General features: G+C 47.3%; 1 non-coding gene across 1 annotated transcript; it reads right to left on the reverse strand.

Annotated features, from left to right (window-relative positions):
- Positions 1 to 18,317: 18,317 nt before the first annotated feature.
- Positions 18,318 to 18,424, reverse strand: LOC133092844 (U6 spliceosomal RNA). The gene has a single exon (XR_009701195.1). It is a non-coding gene; the product is annotated as a U6 spliceosomal RNA (small nuclear RNA).
- Positions 18,425 to 20,513: the final 2,089 nt, after the last annotated feature.

A 20,513-nucleotide genomic window follows, 5' to 3' on the forward strand; every position in this document is an offset into this window, starting at 1 on the left:
TCTTGTGTTTCTTGCCTAGAGAAGTTCCTTTAGCATTTGTTGTAAAGCTGGTTTGGTGGTGCTGAACTCTCTCAGCTTTTGCTTGTCTGTAAAGGTTTTAATTTCTCCATCAAATCTGAATGAGATCCTTGCTGGGTAGAGTAATCTTGGTTGTAGGTTTTTCTCCTTCATCACTTTAAGTATATCCTGCCACTCCCTTCTGGCTTGCAGCGTTTCTGCTGAAAGATCAGCTGTTAACCTTATGGGGATGCCCTTGTGTGTTATCTGTTGTTTTTCCCTTGCTGCTTTTAATATGTTTTCTTTATATTTAATTTTTGATAGTTTGATTAATATGTGTCTTGGTGTGTTTCTCCTTGGATTTATCCTGTATGGGACTCTCTGTGCTTCCAGGACTTGATTAACTATTTCCTTTCCCATATTAGGGAAGTTTTCAACTATAATCTCTTCAAATATTTTCTCAGTCCCTTTCTTTTTCTCTTCTTCTTCTGGGACCCCTATAATTCGAATGTTGGTGCGTTTAATGTTGTCCCAGAGGTCTCTGAGACTGTCCTCAGTTCTTTTCATTCTTTTTTCTTTATTCTGGTCTGCAGTAGTTATTTCCACCATTTTATCTTCCAGGTCACTTATCCGTTCTTCTGCCTCAGTTATTCTGCTATTGATCCCATCTAGAGTATTTTTAATTTCATTTATTGTGCTTGTCATCGTTTCTTGGTTCCTCTTTAGTTCTTCTACGTCCTTGTTAAATGTTTCTTGCATTTTGTCTATTCTATTTCCAAGACTTTGGATCATCCTTACTATCATTATTCTGAATTCTTTTTCAGGTAGACTACCTATTTCCTCTTCATTTGTTAGGTCTGGTGTGTTTTGACCCTGCTCCTTCATCTGCTGTGTGTTTTTCTGTCTTCTCATTTTGCTTATCTTACTGTGTTTGGGGTCTCCTTTTCTCAGGCTGCAGGTTCGTAGTTCCCGTTGTTTTTGGTATCTGTCCCCAGTGGCTAAGGTTGGTTCAGTGGGTTGTGTAGGTTTCCTGGTGGAGGGAACTAGTGCCTGTGTTCTGGTGGATGAGGCTGGATGTTGTCTTTCTGGTGGGTTCGTCCACGTCTGGTGGTGTGTTTTGGGGTGTCTGTGGCCTTATTATGATTTTAGGCAGCCTCTCTGTTAATGGATGGGGCTGTGTTCCTCTCTTGCTAGTTGTTTGGCATAGTGTGTCCAGCACTGTAGCTTGCTGGTCGTTGAGTGAAGCTGGGTCTTGATGTTGAGATGGAGATCTGTGAGAGATTTTCGCCGTTTGGTATTACGTGGAGCTGGGAGGTCTCTTGTGGACCAGTGTCCTGAAGTTGGCTCTTCCACCTCAGAGGCACAGCCCTGATGCCTGGCTGGAGCACCAAGAGCCTTTCATCCACACGGCTCAGAATAAAAGGGAGAAAAAATGGAAAGAAAGAAAAAAAGAGGATAAAATAAAATAAAATAAAGCAATTATAATAAAAAATAAGAAAAAAAATTATTAAGAGTAAATTTATTAAGAAAAAAAATTTTTTTTAATTTTTAAAAATAGATTTATTAATTTTTTATACTAAAAATAAGAAAAAAATTATTTAGAAAAAATTTATTAAGAAAAAAAATTTTTTAATTTTTTAAAATAAAATATATGAAAAAACTTATTAAAAATTTTTTTAAAAATAGAAAATAAGGAAAAAATTATTAAGAAAACATTTATTAGGGAAAAAATAAATTTTTTAAGCCAAAAAAAAAAAAAAAAAAAAAAAAAAAAACGGACGGACCTAACCCTAGGACTAACGGTGAGAGCAAAGCTATACAGACAAAATCTCACCCAGAAGCATACACATCTACACTCACAAAAAAAAGGAAAAGGGGAAAAGTTAATATATCCTGCTCCCTAAGTCCATCTCCTAAATTTAGGATGATTCGTTGTCTATTCAGGTATTCAACAGATGCAGGCACATCAAGTTGTTTATGGAGCTTTAATCCGCTGCTTCTGAGGCTGCTGGGAGAGATTTCCCTTTCTCTTCTTTGTTCGTACAGCTCCCGGGGTTCAGCTTTGGATTTGGACCCGCCTCTGCATGTAGGTCCCCTGAGGGCGTCTGTTCCCCGCCCAGACAGAACGGGGTTAAAGGAGCAGCTGATTCGGGGGCTCTGGCTCAGTCAGGCCGGGGGGAGGGAGCGGTACGGAGGAGGCGGGGCGAGCCTGCGGCGGCAGAAGCCGGCGTGACGTTGCAGCAGCCTGAGGCGCGCCGTGCGCTCTCCCGGGGAAGTTGTCCCCGGACTACGGGAGCCTGGCCGTGGCGGGCGGCACAGGCTCCCGGGAGGGGCGGTGTGGAGAATGACCTGTGCTCGCCCACAGGCTGTTTGGTGGCGGCAGCAGCAGCCTTAGCGTCTCATGCCCGTCCCTGGGGTCCGCGCTGATAGCCGCGGCTCGCGCCCGTCTCTGGAGTTCGTTTAAGTGGCGCTCTGAATCCCCTCTCCTTGCACGCCGCGAAACAAAGAGGCAAGAAAAAGTCTCCTGCCTCTTCGGCAGCTGCAGACTTTTTCTCGTGCACCCTCCCGGCTAGTTGTGGTGCGCTAGACCCTTCAGGCTGTGTTCACGCAGCCAACCCCAGTCCTCTCCCTGGGATCCGACCGAAGCCCGCGCCCCAGCCCCCAGCCCCCGCCCGCCCCGGCGGGCGAGCAGACAAGCCCCCCGGGCTGGTGAGTGCTGCTCGGCGCCGAGCCTCTGTGCGGGAATCTCTCCGTTTTTCCCTCTGCGTCCCTGTTGCTGTGGGATCCGCGCTGGTAGCCGCGGCTCGCGCCCGTCTCTGGAGCTCGTTTAGGCGGCGCTCTGAATCCCCTCTCCTTGCGCGCCGCGAAACAAAGAGGCAAGAAAAATTCTCTTGCCTCTTTGGCAGCTGCAGTCTTTTTCCCGGACTCCCTCCCGGCTAGCACCGAAGCCCGAGCCCCAGCTCCCAGCCCCCGCCCGCCCCGGCGGCTGAGCAGACAAGCCTCTCGGGCTGGTGAGTGCTGGTCGGCACCGCTCCTCTGTGCGGGAATCTCCGCTTTGCCCTCCGCACCCCTGTGGCTGCGCTCTCCTCCGTGGCTCCGAAGCTTCCCCCCTCTGCTACCCGCAGTCTCTGCCCACGAAGGGGCTTCCTAGTGTGTGGAAACCTTTCCTCCTTCACAGCTCCCTCCCACTGGTGCAGGTCCCGTCCCTATTCTTTTGTCTCTGTTATTTCTTTTTTCTTTTGCCCTACCCAAGTACGTGGGGATTTTCTTGCCTTTTGGGAGGTCTGACGTCTTCTGCCAGCGTTCAGTGGGTGTTCTGTAGGAGCAGTTCCACGTGTAGATGTATTTCTCATGTATCTGTGGGGAGGAAGGTGATCTCCGCGTCTTACTCTTCCGCCATCTTGCCCCTCCCTCCGACTCTTTTTGAATTATAGTTTTCTCAGGGTATATGCCCAGTAGTGGGATTGCTGGGTTGTATGGTAGTTCTATTTTTAGTTTTTTAAGGAACCTCCATACTGTTCTCCATAGTGGCTGTATCAATTTACATTCCCACCAACAGTGCAAGAGGGTTCCCTTTTCTCCACACCCTCTCCAGCATTTATTGTTTGTAGATTTTTTGATGATGGCCATTCTGACCGGTGTGAGGTGATACCTCATTGTAGTTTTGATTTGCATTTCTCTAATGATTAGTGATGTTGAGCATCCTTTCATGTGTTTGTTGGCAATCTGTATATCTTCTTTGGAGAAATGTCTATTTAGGTCTTCTGCCCATTTTTGGATTGGGTTGTTTGTTTTTCTGATATTGAGCTGCATGAGCTGCTTGTATATTTTGGAGGTTAATCCTCTGTCAGTTGCTTTGTTTGCAAATATTTTCTCCCATTCTGAGGGTTGTCTTTTCGTCTTTTTTATGGTTTCCTTTGCTGTGCAAAAGTTTTTAAGTTTCATTAGGTCCCATTTGTTTATTTTTGTTTTTATTTCCATTTCTCTAGGAGGTGGGTCAAAAAGGATCTTGCTGTGATTTATGTCATAGAGTGTTCTGCTTATGTTTTCCTCTAAGGGTTTTATAGTGTCTGGCCTTACATTTAGGTCTTTAATCCATTTTGAGTTTATTTTGGTGTATGGTGTTAGGAAGTGTTCTAATTTCATTCTTTTACATGTAGCTGTCCAGTTTTCCCAGCACCACTTATTGAAGAGGCTGTCTTTTCTCCATTGTATACTCTTGCCTCCTTTATCAAAGATAAGGTGACCATACGTGCGTGGGTTTATCTCTGGGCTTTCTGTCCTGTTCCATTGATCTTCCCTTTCTTTTTAAAGGCAGACTGGAAAAGGAGAGACTGGAAAAACGAGAGGTTCTAAAATGGTAGAGAGGTTTAGGGGAAAAAGTTTCTGTAATCAGAAATCTGGGGTGTAATTATACAATCGCCAGAAGAAAGAAACATGAAACAAGTCTCCGGAGTAAGATTACTAATGAATTCTCTCTGTTCCTTATGGAAAAGAGCCACATTTGTAAAATTAAAAGTCAATGCCTCTTTGATGAGAGGATTTGCAGGCTCCGCTGTCCTGTTTTCAAATATCGTGTGCTTGGAAAAAGAGTGAGGGAACGAAACGTCTAGTCTAGGGCACTGGAGCAGAGCCGGCAGCTGCCCGCCTGCCCCCATCTCGGGGCTGTGGGAGCCTTTTTCAGAAAGAACTTGATCGGTGCTACGTGCATGGATGTTTTGAGGAACGTGGCCTTGTCTAGACAACTTCAGAATCCCTAGTCAATTCAGAGGAGAAAAACACTTTTTTTTTTTGAGTTTTCTTTTATTAAAGAAATTTTTTTTTATTGAAGTAGAGTTGATTTACAATACTGTGCCAATGTCTGCTGTACAGCAAAGTGACTCAGTTATCCACATAGAGACGTTCGTTTTTTCAAAATATTCTTTTCCATTATGGTTTATCACACTATATTGAATATAGTTCCCCGTGCTGTACATTAGGACCTTGTTGTTTATTTATTCTAAATGTAATAGTTTGCATCTACCAACCCCAAACTTCCACTCCATCCCTCTCCCTCCCCTCCTCCCCCTTGGCAACCACATGTCTGTTCTCTATGTCTGTGAGTCTGTTTCTGTTTCATAGATAGGTTCATTTGTGTCATATTTTAGGTTCCACATATAAGTGACATCGTATGGTATTTGTCTTTCTCTTTCTGACATACTTTGCTTAGTAAGATAATCTCTAGGTCCATCCACGTTGCTGCAAATGGCGGTGTTTCATTCTTTTTCATGGCTTAGTAGTATTCCATTGTATATATGTACCACATCTTCTTTATCCATTCCTCTGTTGATGGACATTTAGGTGTTTCCATGTCTTGGCTATTGTGAACAGTGCTGCAATGAACATAGGGGTGCATGTATCTTTTTGAATTATCATTTTGTCCGGGTATATTCCCAGGAGTGGGATTGCTGGATCATATGGTAGCTCTATTTTTAGTTCTCTGAGGAACCTCCATACTGTTCTCCATAGTGGCTGCACCAACTTACATTCCCACCAACAGTGTAGGAGGGTTCCCTCAGAGGAGAAAAACATTTGAGCTATACTAGTCTTCTGGCACGGTGCAGCCCAAACGAGTGGGTGACTGGATTTTTCAGTCACCCACTTTGGGGGCCACACTGACTTTGTGGGTATTGTGAGTATGTGTTCCAGCTGACACAAAGTGCAGGGTCACCAGCCACCAAGTGTCACAATGCAGGAGGCTGTTGTCCATCTGGAGGGAGGGTCTCCACTGAAAAACACTTAGAATTTGAGAGGAGGCCAAGAAACAGCTACTTCATAGACCTGCCAAGTTACCTGAAATTCATCCTTTCTAGCTCCTCTTTTGGGTCACATGATAAATGCCACCAGTTAGCAGTCACCTTAGCAAACCAAAAGGAGGGCGTGGGCACGTTGGGGGGGTTGGGGGCAGTTTGCTGCAGCCAGCGCCTACAGCCACAGAGAGCTAACTGTTCAGTTTTCTGGAAATTTGTGAGCTGGAGGTTAAACATAGGTGTCATTTATAAGAATTAAATTATATAAACATATTTCAATAAATTATTATTAGAAACAAAGGTAATACTCAGTACTCACCCTTTCCTAATTATTTTACTACATTTAACAATGGTCTGTGCCTCGAGGCTCTTTGCACCTGTTGTATCTGTGTGGTGGAGATGCTGGGTAACCATGTGCTGGTGTCTGTCTCTTTCAAAGTAGCCCGCCCCCCCGTTCAGTGACGTCATGTTGGTCGCTCAAATTGAGCCACGGTGGCAGAATTTACACCACTGAAAATGGCAAATCCGACAAATCAGGGTTTTTTCTGTTTTAGAGAGTGGATTGATGAACAATTACTGGTACAGCACTCTGTGTGTGTGTGTGTGAGAGAGAGGGAGGGAGAGAGGGAGTTGGGGGCAGTGGTGGCATCAGGACTTGTGTGCTGGGTAAGCAAAATGTTCGTTTTTAAGTTGGGGGAGTGTGTTAGTCAACTCTTGCTGCTGTAACAAGAATACCATAGGCAGAGTGGCTTAAACAACCAACTTATTTCTCATAGTTCTGGAGAAGTTCTGGGAAGTCCAAGATCACGGTGCCAGCATGGTTGGGTTCTGGTGAGGACTGTCTTCCTGGTTTCCTCACGTGGCAGGGGAGAGAATGAGAGAGAGAGAAAGAGAGAGAGAGAGAGAGAGGGAAAGAGAGAGGGAGAGAGAGAGGGAGAGGGAGGGAGAAAGAGAGGGAGAGATAGAGGGAAAGAGAGAGGGAGAGGGAGGGAGAGGGAGGGAGAAAGAGAGGGAGAGATAGAGGGAAAGAGAGAGGGAGAGGGAGGGAGAGGGAAAGAGAGAGGGAGAGAGAGAGGGAAAGAGAGAGGGAGAGGGAAAGAGAGAGGGAGAGAGAGGGAGAGAGAGGGAGAGGGAGGGAGAAAGAGAGGGAGAGAGAGAGGGAAAGAGAGAGGGAGAGAGAGAGGGAAAGAGAGAGGGAGAGAGAGAGGGAAAGAGAGAGGGAGAGAGAGGGAGAGAGAGGGAGAGGGAGGGAGAAAGAGAGGGAGAGAGAGAGGGAAAGAGAGGGAAAGAGAGGGAGGGAGAGAGGGAAAGGGAGAGGGAGAGGGAAAGAGAGAGGGAGAGAGAGAGGGAAAGAGAGGGAAAGAGAGAGGGAGAGAGAGGGGGAAAGAGAGAGGGAAAGAGAGGGAAAGAGAGAGGGAGAGAGAGGGGGAAAGAGAGAGGGAGAGGGAGGGAGAGGGAGGGAGAAAGAGAGGGAGAGATAGAGGGAAAGAGAGAGGGAGAGGGAGGGAGAGGGAGAGAGAGAGGGAGGGAGGGAGAGCACGCCCTCTAGTGTCTCTTCTTATAAGGGCACTGATGCCATCACAAGGGCTCCACTTTCCTGACCTAATTCAAAGACCCCATCTCTAAATACCATCACACTGGGGACTTGGGTTTCAACATATAAATTTTGGGAGGACACAAACATTCAATCCATAACAGCAAGCAGGCAGGCTGAGATAGGCTTCCTGGAAGGAGAAGGAAAGCTATCCAGGAATAGTAGGCTTCCCAGAGAGAAATGGGAGGATCCAGGATGAACCCCCAGAATTTGCAGTTCTGTCTGGGGCAGGTGGGGTAGGAGGGGGCCTCCCAGACCTCTCCTCTGCTTTCTGCCCACCGCCTCGCAAGCCCTCCGCCCCTCCCCAGGTCAGCGTCGGCCAGTGGTCTTTGCCCATACACAACTTCACTACTAGGGGAAACTTCTGATGGACCCTGGATCTGTGGTTCAGGTTATGTTACAGACTGAATGTTTATGTCCTCCCCAACCCCTAAATTCATATGTTGAAGCCCTAAAGCCCGATGTGTTGGCGTTGGGAGGTGGGACCTATGGGAGATTAGGTTTAAATGAGGTCATGAGGGTGGAGCCCCATGATAGGATTAGTGCCCTTAGAGGAAGTGGAAGAGGAGGGAGAGCTCCTTCCACGAGGCTGCACTGAGGAAAGAGCTCATGAGCTCACAGGGAAGAGGTGGCATCTCAAGCCGGGAAGCCAGCTCTCGCCTGACACTGAATCTGCCAGCACCTTGATCTTGGATTTGCCAGACTCCAGAACTAGGAGAAAGAAATGTCTGTCATTTAAGCCATCCAGTCTGTGGTCTTTTGTTATAGCAGCCTGAGCTAAGACAGATGATAAGCTTAATTTAGTACAAATAGGTTGGGGTGATTTCAAGGTTATTTGTCCACACACAATGAAGGGAGCGTGTGAGGATTCTGGGGTGCTTTGCACACCCACTCGAGTTTCAGGAGGATAATGAGAAAGACGCTGTGCTGGGAACCAGGAGGCCCAGGCTTTAAAGGCAGGTGTCGCACTTCTAGCTGCGGAATGAATTTCGGGCAGGAAGCAAACAGCCTCTGTTCATTCCTATATTAAAAGGCATATGCTCATCACGGTGCTGTGAGGGTCAGAAGGAAGTTGGCTTGAAAATTTACAAACCTGTGCAAATGGAAGGTGTGAGTAGCCCAGGGGCAATTTTTAAATTCACAGGCCCAGTGCTAAAGGCGATTTGCTTAATTTTTGGAACCCACTTACCTCTTTCTCCTCGTAGCCTTCCTTCTCTTTCCCTAATATTTAATTTTCCTGCTTTAACTCTCTTATTTATTTTGACCTTCTCTCCTCCTTTCTTCGTCACTCTGTTTTTCTCTCCAAGCTTCTTCCCCTCTCTCTTATTTCTCTAAGAATATAATAGGATGACAGTATTTGAGGTTCATTCTCTTGTGTAAAAATATCCATACCGCCTTGTATTTGCTCGCTGAAAACTTCCCCCCTCCCGCAGTCAGGTGCGTGTTACTATTGTGAGGCCCTGGGTGATTTTCTGACTTGAATGCCCCTCACCCTGGGAGTGGGGTGTGGAAATTGCTAGGGGATCTCCTCTGGGGACAGGCAGGCCGATGCTTGTAGCAGTGGCACAGTCGAGGCTTAGAATCCTAGTTTTCCTTGAAGGAAGGATGGCAATTAACCTTGGCAGTGGAGCAGAACTTTCTTGAATTTGTACTTGTAAATCTGCTCCTCTCCTTAAGCAAATATGACGGGAAGAATCCAGATTTTCATCAAAAGTAAATTAAAAATGGAGTCTTCACCTTACGAAAGAATTCGCAGGGAGATTTCCTTAGCGAGCGGCTCTTCCTCCCTTGTATTTAAGGCGCGTTTTGATTCGGAGAAATTCATTACCGACAGGGCTTTTTCTAGCAGGAGAGCCCCTGAAAACGTGAGACACAACTGGCTTAAGTGACAGCCGAGCTCACAGCTTCACTAAGTTTACCAGCCGTCATTGATCCTTAACTTCTTTTAAGCCCAGGTGAACCTGTTGTTTTACTTCTGCCCGCTGGGGCTTAAGACACTACCCGTTTATTTGGACTCGTGGCTCTGTTCTCTCTTCCCTTAGGCAGGGATTTTGGTTTCTGTGATGCGTGAGTGAGAAAGTAGGTCACTAATGAAATGCTTCATGCAACGGATAAATGCTCTGCCATCCGAACGGCACCCAAAGGATGTTTACCAAAGAGACAGTCCAGACGGAGAGCGAGAGGCACAGCCAGCCTAGGATGCTTTCCAGGAATTGTCCAGAATGTCACTGCAGTGTGGACGTCGGATCTCTGAGCTGCAGGAACTCTGGCCTGGCGGCAAATTCACACAAAACGTCCCAAAGGCAACAGTGTTGCTGGTGGATGCACCACCTCCTTTGGGGCAGAGTTTGCCAGAGGTTAGCTGGGGGCGAGAGGAGCCATTGAAGCTGCTTTTCCAACTTTGCGTTCATCTCTGGTACATCCTGCTACCCTCTGATGATCTGGAATGTTGGGCTCCAGGGAGGAGATGCAGATTGAAGGGAGTGATGGAGCCGGGTATGTCCTTTCTACGGAGACCATGATTCCCCTTGAAGATGTTCTCCGTTCATTGCAGTTCCCTTCCCCTCACTGTATTAGTCTGTATTAGTCTCCCACCGCTGCTCTAACAAATGACGGCAAACCAGGCAGCTTAAAACCGCAGAAATGTATTCTCTCACCATTCTGGAGGCCAGAAGTCGGCACTCAGTCTCACTGGACTGAGGTCAAGGTATCTGCAGGGCCTCGTTCCCTCCAGAGGCTCTGAGTGGGCATCTGTTAACTTGCCTCTAGCTTCTGATGGCTGCTCAAAGCAGCCACAACGCCTGCTTTCTCTGCCTGTGTCAAATCTCCCTCTGCCTGTCTCTTATGAGGATACGGTGATGGCATTTAGGGCCCACTGAGATAATCCGGGATAATCTCCCATCTCACGATCCTGAACTTAATCACATCTGCAAAGTTTTTTTTTTTTTTTTTTCATCTGCAAAGTTTTTGCCAAGTAAGGTGACATTTACAAGTTCTAGGAATTAGGTCCTGACATCTTTGGGGCCATTCTTCAGCTTACTACACCACCTCTCAATTTTTCAGCAATTCTGTGCTTCAGTGTTAGCAGAACACCTATCATCTGTAATTACTGAGTGGCATTGGAAAGCTCTTCCATGGACTTCCTGCCAACTAAGGACTCTCTGGCCTCATAGCACACAGGCATGTGTGTGTGTGTGTGTGCGTGTGTGTGTGCGCGCGCGTGTGTGTGATTGTGTGATAAAATGCCCTGGCAAGGAGGGGCATTTTACCACAGACATTGCTTCCAATTGCCTTTGTGTGATGCTAATAATAAAACTGGGTCAGTTTTATTTTGGGCGGACCCCTCCCCCCGCCACCGCTGCCACCTTGGTACATCACTGCTCTGTCAGCTTCCCGGTAAAGGAACCAGCTCCTACTTTATGGATCACGCTAGGCTCAGAGGGGTGAGAAGATCTGCCCACAGAGCCGAGACCAGCACTCACGGCTCCTCGCTCACAGCTCAGGGCCAAGTCCTTGCCCCCTTATGTCCCTCCTCAAGCCCCATGACTGGCTTCCACTTACTGAGCTCTGAAGGCTCCAGAGGTCCAGCTTGACCCTCAGGCTCCTCTTCCGAGCTGTCATCTTCTGCTCTTTCTTGGGGGCTTTTCTCCTTCCCAATCTAAGTCTGGTTGCAGAGTGGGAGGTTCTTTCTCTACTTTCCTGTTTCCTGGGGCAGGTGGAACATCTGGTCCAAGGGCCTCCAGGCTGCTCACCAGGGGAAAAGAAACAGCCACAGAAACGTAGCAAAGATTCCAGGCATCTTATACCATTCTTACGGCCGTGAGTCACGATCCATAGTTCCGTGTTCCTTCTCTTAAATTGTGTGGGAAGTCCCTCTGGGATGTTCTCACTTTACCTGGCCAGTTTTAGCTACCCAGGTCTGATTGGGCTGGAGGCTGCCTAAACCGCTCAGACAGATGGGGCTGGCAGATCCTGCTAGCCTTCCTTCCTAATCTTTCTAGGTGTGGGACTCTTAGGCTGGCCCTCGGTTCCCTGGGATGGCTCTCGGGAACTTCTGTGCACAGTTGCTTTGCACAGGCTGTCTGTTCCTCTCGTGACCCCCCGAAATCATATGCACAGAGTCACGTAGAGGCCACTCTCCCTTGCTCTTTGGATTATACCCCAAGCCCCAAAGTAGTCGCTGACAAGCTGGGGTAAAATACTGACTCACTTTTCCTAGGCCAGAGACGGCCCCTGTGGCCTTTGACACCGAAGGAGGCCAGGTGGCCATCATGACCCATTTGCCCTTCTGTGTGCTCCCCTACCCCTATCCTGGGCCATTCCTAGGGTGGGGACAGATCTCAGCAGGGAACACCCCCAGGCTGTCTTCACTCTAAGCTGTGCGCAAATCCAAAAAGAAACTACCCATATTTACTGCCCCTGACCCCGCTGAAAGCTCCAAGCTGTAGCCCCTGAGGCCCCATGAAAATTTTAAACTTTGATTCATCCATGTGGACACTCCTCTTTGGAGAGCATGGGGCGGAGCTCGCGCTACCTTGCAGCCCATCTTTCTGTACCGATTTCCAGGTACCTCTCCCCCTCCCTCCCTCCCTCCCTCGGTGACCTTGCGGGCTCTAGTCCAGATAACTCTCGCTTTCCTTTCTCCTCCGGAGAAAGGTGACATGTCCTAAATTGGCTCTTAAAACTCCTTTAAGATTTTATGTGGAATCTAGAAAAATGGTAGAGATGAACTTATCAGCAAGGCAGAAATGGAGACACAGACATAGAGAACAATCTTATGGTTACCAAGGGGGAAGGGGGGGTGGGAGGAATTGGGAGATTGGGATTGACATAGACACACTACTATGTATAAAAGAGATAACTAATGAGAACCTACCATTTAGCACAGGGAACCCAACTCAATGCTCTCTGTTGACCTAAATTGGAAGGAAATCCAAAGAAGAGTGGAAATATGTATACGTATGGCCGATTCACTTTACTGTACAGGAGAAACGAACACAACATTGTAAAGCAATTATACCCTAATAAAAATTTTAAAAAAAGAAAAAAATATTTTCTTGTTTAGCCTTCCAGAAAGACCCTGGCCCCTGGAAGGCCCCCTCTCTCCTGCTTTCTCCGCTCTCTTGTGTTTGCCAGCTGTTCCTCACGGGCCAGTCCTTAAGGCTGATTTGACGTTGGTTGAATGCCAGCATCTTTTTCCGCTACTTTAAGCCCACGGTCCACCCTCTGACACAGCCCGGCCCCCCTGGGAGAACCCATCTTGCTTGACGGGAACCTGCATCCTTTAGGTCTTCTCCCTCCTTCCAGCTCCTGGGAGTTTCTCTTCACACCAATCTCCTGTGCTCCCCAGACGGGCCTCTGGTTCACAGCTCTGCATGGAGCTGGGTGGAAGGATCCAGATCGCCCCAGCTCAGGTTATTGTGGGTCGGGGCCCCCTCTTGTGTTACTTACCCCTCCATTTTCTTCCCTCTCTGCTCCCCCCCTTCCCCATGCCCTCAACGGAGCAGTCTTTTACAATCGCATCTTTAAAAAAGAAAATACTTCAAAATACGGAGACAATAAAAGATATAAAACCCGCCGAGGGGCTAGGAGGTTATTTCCGCACACGCGTTTCCTGACAATTTTGGCAAAGCTGCTTCCCAAACATCTGCATTAAATATTCCCCAACACAGGTGTGTGCTTAATGAAGTCTTGGAGTAAATGACACAGAATTGCAATCACCAGGCGGCTTGGGACTAGACAGGCCCTCTACCTGGGTTTACTTCTTGGGAATCCAGGGTGAAGGAGGCCCTGGGACCTGGGCTCCGGGGCTGCACGGGATACATTTGCTTTTGCTCAGAAGCACTGAGGAGGCAGCCCGGCCTCAGGCCTTCGAAAGAGACAACACTAGCTTTTGAATAGCAGCGCAGCCCTGAATATCAACTCGCTCTTAATTTAGCCACTGTGCTATCATTCTTCTCCACAGATGAGAAAAACGAGGCAGGGAGTAGTCAAAGTTTATCTCCTAAGCACCTCTGTCCCCTCGTCTTCGAGATGAAGAGGACGGACCCAAGTTTCTCCTTATTCTCAAATGGTCTGATTCTATGAAATCACTCCTTCCAAATTTATACACTCTTGCTGATGAGTGCGGCTGCCTCTCTAATTTCCGAGGGATGTGAAGGGTTTTCTAGCAATCTGCAGGCTGAACTGAATGCCTCTCCGTGCTTTCCATCACGGTCTAAAAGAAAATCTTTGGAATTGTAGCAGGAAAAAAAAAACAAAAAAAAACCCATCTGAAAAAGTCTCTGAAAAAGAAAAGTGCCTTCACGGTAGCCTCTGTTGCACAAAAGGAAAAAGAGCTTGACGTTTTCCCGGGAGTGAATGAGCAGGTGCAGTGATTGTAAGGGTTAATGGCAAGGTTTCCCAAGAGCTCTGGGATAAGGATGGGATCATGACTGAACTTCTCAATGAGCTTTTTAAGGGATGACGCACGGGCTGGAATCTAGGATGCCGTTGTGTTTCTCACGTGAGGAACAAAACGGCTGTTTTAATGCATCTCCTGTTCTACCCGCCTCTTCAGTAGCCTGTGGATCTACGTATGTACGTATGTACGTATCTCTCTCTGTCAATCCATATATGTACGTATATATCCATCCATCCATCGGTCTGTCCATCTATCCATCCATCTGCCTTTCTTTCCCTTGATCTCACCTGCTTGCTCTGACGGCCTCTTCTCATTTTTGTCTCGTCAGGCTGAAATTACTTGTCTTCCCAGTAAGGATGAATAATGAAGTAGTGTTTTCCCACCTGCAGTATGTCAATCTTTCTCCTGAGTGGACTGTTCAGATAGTTTTCATCGAATTAGAATTCCAAGTCTGCCCTGGAAGCTGAAGCATACATCTATAATGCTTCCTGAGGGTTTTCAGAAATTCCACTACAGCTAATCATAGCTGCTGATGGTGGGGCGCCTCTTCTCTGGAGGGTCCCCGAGGACTTTTAGTATGATCATCAAGGAGGTGTCCCCAGGTGCCTGTTAGCAGTAAGGGTCCACATCTTCCCATTCAAATTCTCTTTGTCTCCTGAGGTGTGGATGGAATTTGGAGGCTGCAGAATCCCATGGAGGATGTGTTAATACCGTCTCTTCCTTAAGGAGCTTGAGGTCTTGGAAAGAAGACACGCATTTCCTGAGAACAAACAGAGTCATGAAGTCTACAAAAAGAATTTTTAAAGGGCAGATCACCTCTTCCAGGTCCCCGGCCCTGCTCATTTGACTTGCTGGAATGTAGTGACCATAGCTGGCAGTGATTGAGAGCGTAGACATTGTTACAAGTGTTGTACACGCATGAGCACACTTAATTCCCACAATAACCCAACGGGGCAGATACTATTAATAGCCTTATTTTACAGGAAGGGGGTTAATGAGGTAACTGATATCTTTTGGATGGTGAGGCACACATTCTGTTTGGGGATTAAAGAGACAAGGGAATCCAAAAAGTGAATTTCTGTCCTACCCACATTTAAAATTCCCTACTGGCAGGCAAAAATAATTTTAAAATAATTTAAAAAATAGGGCAATAAGGATAAATAGGGCAGGGGAAAAATAGAGCAACTGCGGCTAGATTCCTGGTCTGCTGGGGTGGACGTGAGTAGGGATACAGGACATCATCTCGAGATCATCCTCGGCCCCTGGTCGGCTGTTGAGAACATCTGTAAGACAGGCGGGTCGCTGCAGCTCTGTGTCATGGCCATTCTGAGCCCCACGGGGCTGACGATGCCTTTTCTCCATCTCTAGTCACGCTTTCCCCGCTGGGGGTGCAGACTCACCGGATGCGATAGAATCTGGGTTTCCATCTATGCTTGACTTGCGCTGCCCTTTACTCCACAAGTTTCTTGGCTCCTGAGGGGTGGAGAGGGCAGAAGGAAAAGGGAGCTCTGAGGACCAGCTGCCCACGCCTCTGATCTGTTTGCCTCTGCGTCTGTTGGCAGGTGCAGGGTTGAGGAGGGGGAGGGGACCGAACCCAAGTCGCTCCTTCTGCAAGGCTGGTGGGGTCTCCGTCACATTCCATCAACACTGTAGGCGGCTAGTTGCCATCCTTCTGGACAGCACGATGAACTGCCTCTGCTTTCCAAAAGGCTAAGCTTGGCTTCTGTTTTTAAGCCTTTCTCCAGAGCGTGGAGAAAGCAGGTCTCTCCAGTGCAGGATATTGGCAGCTTATCTAAGTTTAGAGGCCATGCGGGGCGTGATTTTGCATATGTCCCTTCCTGATGCCAGTTGGCACCGCAGAACTCAGCACAAGCCCTGAGCATTTTCGTGCTGCTCCCTTGCTGTGCGCGCGCGCGCTCACACACACACACTCACACACACACACACACACTCACACACTCACACACACACACACTCACATGCTCACACACTCACACGCTCACACACACACTCACACACACACTCACACGCTCACACACACACACTCACACGCTCACACACACACTCACACACTCACACACACACACTCACACGCTCACACACACACTCACACACACCCACACACTCACACACACACTCACACACTCACACACACACTCACACGCTCACACACACACACTCACACGCTCACACACACACTCACACACACACCCACACACTCACACACACACACTCACACACTCACACGCTCACACACACACTCACACACACACTCACACGCTCACACACACACACTCACACGCTCACACACACACACACACACACACACACACACACACTCACACACACACACTCACACCCTGTGCGTTCCAGACAGGCTGCTTCAAGCAGGTGACTAAGAAGAGACAACAAAAGCATTGTACCAATTGCTTTGAAAATGGCTCCTTTCAAAATGCCCTTGAGATCTGGGTGCAACTCTCTCTCTGGAATCTATGCGGAAATGCCATGTACCCAGCATAGTGTTCTGAGGCACAACAGTTCCTGTGTCGGCCAACTCTGCCCTCTGCCAAGCCTGTTTAGAGTAAGAGCTTTCACTGCCAGAGCCTCTCCCGCTTCTCAAATTCAGGACACGGCCACTAGATGGCGCTAAAGGTCTGTGAAACATTTTTTTTTTGGTAGGCCCTTAAATCTGTAATTCCGCCCTTAGTTGAAGAATCCTTGTAGAAGAGAGAGACCTTGATCATAAATCCCACACGCAATAACAGGTTCATAATGCATCCGAGTGACTACGCGTTGTATTTCTTTTTCTCCCTGAGAAATAAAATTTCTCTTTCAATGGAGAAGGATGTTCCTTAACATCTAACATGTGCTAATGTTAAATCTCTTTCCTAGGAAGCCTGCAAACTAAGCCTTTAATGTGCGCTGACCAAGACATCTGGGCAATGTCTGCGGCGGGATGCCGATTGATAGCTTGAGGGACTGAGAACACATAAGCCACAGTCTTGGCAGCCTGGATAGAGAGGGTTATTTTTCCCCTAAAAAATGAACATTTGACTTGTCAGAAACGTTTTCTCATTGACCCACTGAGACAGAATCTGCAGGTTAGAGAGGCAAGTTTATGGAAAATCTCCTTCATCTTTGGAAGGGAAGTTAAGGGGAAAGAAGAGACTAATTTCTTCCATTTAAAAAGTATTTACCTATTTGAGAGTGACTTTAAGAATATAATACTGGTGGGACAGAAATACATTTCTTTTTTTCCCCTGACTCTTCCATCCCATGGCCTTCCACGTTACCTGGGGAAGAGGGATGACAGAACATTAAAAAAATGCCAAATGAGAGAGTCAACAGCGGAATCTGTACGAAAACAGAGCACAATACATTCACCAACATCTCGATTTATTCTTAATATCGGTCCTTTTGTTATCAGTGCCATGCAGCGAAAAGGGCTGGAATTCCCTGATTATGATGCACCTTTTGGTAGCTTATTGGTGAAGTCTTTATGTGTCGATTGTTTGTCATGTGCACAATGTGAGATTAGGTAAAAACCAAAACCAAAACTGAAAAACCCACACACTTGAAACCAAATTTGGTGTTGCATTGCAATTCCTTTGAAATCTCTACCTGTCATAGATTCCCAGTTAAGTCTCCAAATTGCTTTCTGGGGTCTGCGCTAGAAGGGCAGGTGCCTTGCATCTCTCTTTCCTTCTTGCGTGCCCAGCACCTGGCCTCACGTCTGGCACATGTGCGAGGTCTCAATCTACTTGCTCTGGGAAAGAAGGGCATGAAGGACTGGCTGTGGGCCCAGCATGGAGAGAACATGTTAATTTCTATATTTTGTACGTGTCCCATTCTGAAATCTGCCTATTTCAGACTGACCCCTCCAGAGGCAGAGACTTACCTAGAGACCTTGCAAGCTTATGGTTGGAAAAAGTAGGATCAAAACCACCGCACTGGGACTTCCCTGGTGGCGCAGTGTTAAAGAATCCGCCTGCCAATGCACGGAACACAGGTTCAAGCCCTGGTCCCGGAAGATCCCACATGCCTCAGAGCAACTAAGCCCGTGCACCACAACTACTGAGCCTGAGCTCTAGAGCCCGTGCTCTGCAACAAGAGAAGCCACCGCAATGAGAAGCCCGCGCACCACAACGAAGAGTAGCCTCCGCTCGCCGCAACTGGAGAAAGCCCACGTGCAGCAACGAAGACCCAATGCAGCCAAAAATAAATAAATGGATAAATTATTAAAAAAATAAAACCCACTGCACCTCCATGACAAAAATGGGGACAATCTGCTGCCTTTCAGAGAAATCAAACCAAGATTCTCACAGTTGAATGTGGCACAGTTATTATTATTATTTTTATTGAAGTATAGTTGATTTACAATGTTGTGTTAGTTTCAGGTGTACATCAAAGTGATTCAGTTATATATATATATATATATATATATATATATTCTTTTTCATATTCTTTTCCATTGTGGTTTATTATAGGATATTGAGTACCGTTCCCTGTGCTATACAATAGGACCTTGTTGTTTAAAAATATGGAATGCTCCACGAATTTGCATGTCATCCTTGTGCAGGGACCATGCTAATCTTGTCTGTATCGTTCCAATTTTAGTATATGTGCTGCCGAAGTGAGCACTGGCACGATTATTTTTATCAGGTTTGTTTGTTTTTATTGCTATGTATCATAAATAAGAGGCATTTACTCTGTCAATGTTTTTCTTCTCCGGAGTTGGATGGTGTCTTCCTGGCTTCCACAATGCTAAATAGCCATCTCACATTTAGTGCCGGCCTGTGTGGCCATTTGTAAAAGGGATGTCCACGGACAATAAGGCACATGTTCATTTAGACCCTGAGATAAACAAAACAGGAACTCTTAATGCGGTGAGTGAAGTGTTTCTTCTCCCGTTGACATGCTTTTTTGGTCAAACTTCATTTTCAGAAATAGAACAATATGGGAAGCAGGTGCATGTGTTCTAGGTTTTGAGTTTCTCTTCGTGACTTCAGAAGACTTCTCACCTCCCTCCCCACTTCTCCCCTCCCCTCCCCTCCTCCTCTCCCTTCTATGCTCTCCTCCTCCAGACAAAGAGATAGGTCTCTTTCTTTCCCTTCAAGATGAGGTAAATCATGGTCTCTGATCTTCAAACGGGGAACACTTGTGTCTCCTTGGGCTGCGTCCCCATTCAGTGATGGAGAATCACAGGTCAAGGCTGGGGGACGTACCATCTACCTCCCAACAACTGGGCCCCAGAAGCTGGGATGTGACCACAGCAGGACCGGAAACTGCTACCTCTTCCCAGCTGCTGAGGCCACAGACCCAGCAGTGAGGGGGCAGAACTGGCCTCCAGCTTTTCCCTTAGACAGACTGTTGGCTGTCACACTCAGGAAGCAAACTGAATGCAGTGCAGATCACATTTCAGCTACTCTTTCTTCTGGGAGTTCCTTATTCTGGTCAGAATGTAAGGATGTAGCTTCAGGGATCGCTTTTCTTTGTGGTCCCTGAGGTCCGCTCCTGCTCTGGGGCAGCACCTCGCCTATACCACAAGGGGTTTTGCTGGAGACTCAGCAGCATAGCTCTCTCCAAAGTTATGGCCTTATAGATATCGTCATCCAAACCCCTCACAAAATTCTTGCTCCTTTTTATTTATTTATTTATTTATTTATTTATTTATTTATTTATTTATTTATTTATTTATGTTTGGCTGTGTTGGGTCTTCGTTTCTGTGCGAGGGCTTTCTCTAGTTGCGGCAAGCGGGGGCCACTCTTCATCGCGGTGCGCGCGCCTCTCACTATCGTGGCCTCTCTTGTTGCGGAGCACAGGCTCCAGACGCGCAGGCTCAGTAGTTGTGGCTCACGGGCTCAGTTGCTCCGCGGCATGCGGGATCCTCCCAGGCCAGGGCTCGAACCCGCGTCCCCTGCACCGGCAGGCAGACCCTCAACCACTGCGCCACCAGGGAAGCCCTCTTGCTCCTTTTTGCCCTCTTTTCACATCCGTATCAGGATCCAGGGGCCAGGAGTTGTGAAAGGGGTTCTGGGATCATCTCCGTGAATCTGCTGAGACAGGTCTGTCCCAATCATCTTGATATCAGATATCTTTTTTTTTTTTTTGGCACCTCAGTTGAAATGCAGGCAGAAAGAGTCTCTTTGTAATATCTCATTCCTTCAGGACTGAATGAGATCCTGTTAGTGAAAACCAAATGTGAAGAGATCTCTGTCAACTCTAACATTCTGTGCAAATGTCACTTATGAGCATCGCCATTCTCTGCTAATCTGATAACGGAGTCTTCTTACAACCACTACCAGGAAATAGGAAAAAACCCTTTCCGGCGTGACAGTGTACATTCTGGAAACAATGTTCAGGTTCCAGGGTAGTTAGTGAGTGATAATCTTTGGTAGGGGAGCCGTTAATTTCCAGTCCTGTATCCGAGGCAGTGGGCAGTGGCCACGTGCTGAGACTCTGCGGCGGCTGCCCCGATTCAAGTGGGCTGAGGGCAAACAGTGGCACATCAAGTGATTGTAAAACAATGCTGTTCTTCTCAAGAGCCAAAGAGAAATTCAGTCAGCATTTAATATCTAAGGGAATGAAAGCGGGGGAGGGATGAGTATTCCAGGGATGGGCATGCAAATGGAAAGGAGAGGGACTCCACGAGGCGTGTGTGTGTGTCTGTGTGTGTGATTTGTGTGTGTGTGATTTGTGTGTGGGTTGTGTGTGTATGTGTGTGTGTTGT

The sequence above is a fragment of the Eubalaena glacialis genome, chromosome 5 (assembly GCF_028564815.1).
Source record: "Eubalaena glacialis isolate mEubGla1 chromosome 5, mEubGla1.1.hap2.+ XY, whole genome shotgun sequence".
NCBI classification, from domain to species: Eukaryota; Metazoa; Chordata; class Mammalia; order Artiodactyla; family Balaenidae; genus Eubalaena; species Eubalaena glacialis.